Here is a 3,253-nt window from a genome sequence, read left to right as displayed (position 1 = left end):
AGAAAGTTCCTTGCATTTGATAATGGTATGTCAGTTATGTTAGACCTTGGCCAAAGTTGGTTGACTCAACATTGCAAACGAGACTTTGGGTGATTGCCCAGGTAGTCAGTTGTCTCTGTCATTTGTTGCACATTTTGGATATCTCTCATTTGTTAAGTAATATTTATTCCCTTCTCAGATCTTTGATGGAGTTGAAGATTATTTAATTGTAGTTACTCTCTACATTATTTAGACTTTTTGAGATAGAATGTCTAGCAAAACTTTTGTTCTCAATATTGTTTGTTATATTTATCATTTGTTATTATTGTTTATAGTTATATTTGGTTTAGTTCTGTCTTATTTAGACAAAAGGGGGAGATGTAGGGTTAAGCCAGCCCCTTTAGGGGGCGGGTTTGACTCGGGCGAATGCATACGGATAAATCGGGCACACGGGAGGTGGCTCGGCCCTTTCCTTCCTGCCTCCTGTGCTACGTGGGAACCTCGGTTCTGTAAGTTTAGTTAATCATTAAAGTTGTATATATTTTTTAATATCTGCCTGCATTTATTCACGCCGCTACATATTTGGATTCTGGAATTAAACTTGCTTACTCACTGAGTATTTACTTACTTATTTTTTACATCTGGACTGCAGTTTTTCTTCCACCCTCTGTTCCCAGTTCTTTCCCTCTACCTTCTTTTTCTCCCATCATCCACTCTTCCTCCTCAGTTTCTCTCCTCAGAAAAGAGAAGGACTTCAGTGGATATCTACCAACCATTATATATCAAGCTGTAGTGAGACTAGATACCTCTTCTCCTATTAAGGCTGGATTAGGCAATCTAGCAGGACGAAATGCTTCTGAAAGCAGGCAGCAGAGTCAGAAACACTACCTGCTTCCACTTTTTGGGATCACACAATACCAAGCTACACAACTGTAACTTATATGCAGAAGGCCTAATTCAGTACCACACAGACTCCCTTGTTGTCAGTTCATTACTGTGAGTGTCAATGGGCCCAAGTTAGTTGATTCTGTGGGTTTTCTTGTGGTGTCCTTGACCACTCTGTCTCTTATTATCATTCCTCCCCCTCTTTCACACGGTTCCCTGAGGTCTGCCTGATGTTTTGCTGTGGGTCTCTGCATAAGTTTTTCTCATAAGTTGCTGGGTAAAGTATCTCTGATGACAACTGGGCTAGGCACCAATTTATATGTGTAGCAAAATGTGTTCAGGAATCACTTCATTGACTTTTTCCCCCTTGGTGTTCGGTTCTATTCTAGGTCTTTGGTATATCCAGCGTCTGGTTCCTGGTCACTCTAGGCAGTGACAGTCATGGGCTTCCTCTTGTGGTATGGGACTCAAGTTGGATCAGTCATTGGTTGACCACTCCCACAAGTTCTGTGACACCATTACTCCAGCATATCTTGTAAGCAGGATAAATTGTGGATCAAAGGTATTGTGATTCAATTGATGTCCCAGTCCTACAGCTAGAAACTTTGACAGGTTCAAGAAGATGGTCAGTTCAGGGACAGTATCCCCCATTACTAGAAGTCTTTGGTATGGTCACCCTCATAAATTCCAGGGTGTTTGCATTGTATTGTGTTAACACATCACTTGTTAAAATGCCCCCCAATTCCAGTAATCTTCCCGAGTACTCTTTCCTTCCATATCTCCCTCCTCTATTACCCCTGTCTCATCCTACCTCTTCCCATCCCAAATTGCTCCTATTCCACTCACAAAATCTATTCTATTTCTACTTCTCAGGGAGATCGATTTGTGCTCTCTACGTCTTATTATTTATAGCTTATCTGTCTGTGGATTATAGCATGTTTATCCACTCATAAGTCAGTACATATAATAATTGTCTTTCTGGGTCTGGGTTTCCTTTCTCAGGATGATTCTTCAGTTAAGAGGCATCTAGGTTGTTTCCAATCTCTGGCTATTATGAACTATGAACACAGTTGAGCAAACATCCTTTTAGTATGGTGGAGCATCCTTTGGGTATATGACCAGGAACGGTATAGCTACTTGTGCCTTGAGGTAGATCTTTCCTGAGAAACCACCACATTGATTTCCAAAGTACAAGTTTGCACTCCCTCCAGCAGTGGAGGAGTATTTCTCTTGTTTCACGTCCCCTTGTTCCAGCATGAGATGTCACTTGTGCTTTTGATCTTAGCCATTCTGACAAGTGTAAGATAGAATGTTAGAGTCATTTTGATTTGATTTTCCCTTATGGCTAAGGATATTAAACATTTTTTCAAGTGTTCCTCAGATATTTGAGATTTCTCTGCTGAGAATTCTCTGTTTAGATCTCTATCCCCATTTTTAGTTGGATTATTTGGTTTGTTGTTGTTTAATTGTTTGAGTTCTTTGTACATTTTGAATATCAGCTCTCTGTCAGATGTGGGGCTGGCAAAGATCTTTTTCCAGTCTTTAGCCTTCCATTTTGTCCTTTTCATGGTGTCCTTTGCCTTACAGAAGATTTTTTAGTTTTATGAGGTGCCATTTATTAATTGTTGATCTTAGTGCCTGTGTGACCAGTGTTCTGTTCAGGAAGTTGTTTCCTGTGTCCATGTGTTCAAGGCTATTCCCCACTTTCTATTCTATCAGGTTCAGTGTATTTGGTTTTATGTTAAGGTCATAGATCCACTTGGACTTGAGTTTTGTGAAGGGTGACAAATATGGATCTATTTGCATTCTTCTACATGCTGACATCCAGTTGGAACAGCACCATTTGTTAAAGATGTGTTCTTTTTTTCCACTGTGTATTTCTTGCTTCTTTATAAAAAAATCAGGTGTCAAATACATGGATTTATGCCTTTTGTTTCTTTATTTTATTTTATTTTTAGCATGCAATGATTCCTTATTATTATGTATTAATTGGGAATTATTTTTCCTTGCTGAATTTATTTTATTGTGAGTGTGTTATCAGAGGCTGCTCATTCATCTCCTGACTATCCTGACTCAAAGTAACTACACAGAAATCTTTATTAAATGCAATACAGTTTGGCCAATAGCTTACATGTATTTCTGGCTCTATATCTTAAGTTAACCCATTTCTATTTATCTGTGCATCATCATGAGGTTGTGGCCTACCAGAAAAGTTTTAGTGTGCTCCAGTGGAGGTGTCTACCTCTGATGGCAGCTACATGACTTTTCCTGACTCCACTGAACTTCTATATAACTTTTCCAGTCTGGCTATATTCTATTAAGCCATTGGCTGACAGAAGCTTCTTTATTCATTAACCAATGAAAGCAACACATAGACAGAAGGGCTTTC

The sequence above is a fragment of the Microtus ochrogaster genome, chromosome 8 (assembly GCF_000317375.1).
Source record: "Microtus ochrogaster isolate Prairie Vole_2 chromosome 8, MicOch1.0, whole genome shotgun sequence".
Taxonomy (NCBI): domain Eukaryota; kingdom Metazoa; phylum Chordata; class Mammalia; order Rodentia; family Cricetidae; genus Microtus; species Microtus ochrogaster.
The sequence above is the reverse complement of the archived record's forward strand: the minus strand, read 5'-3'. Positions refer to the sequence as shown.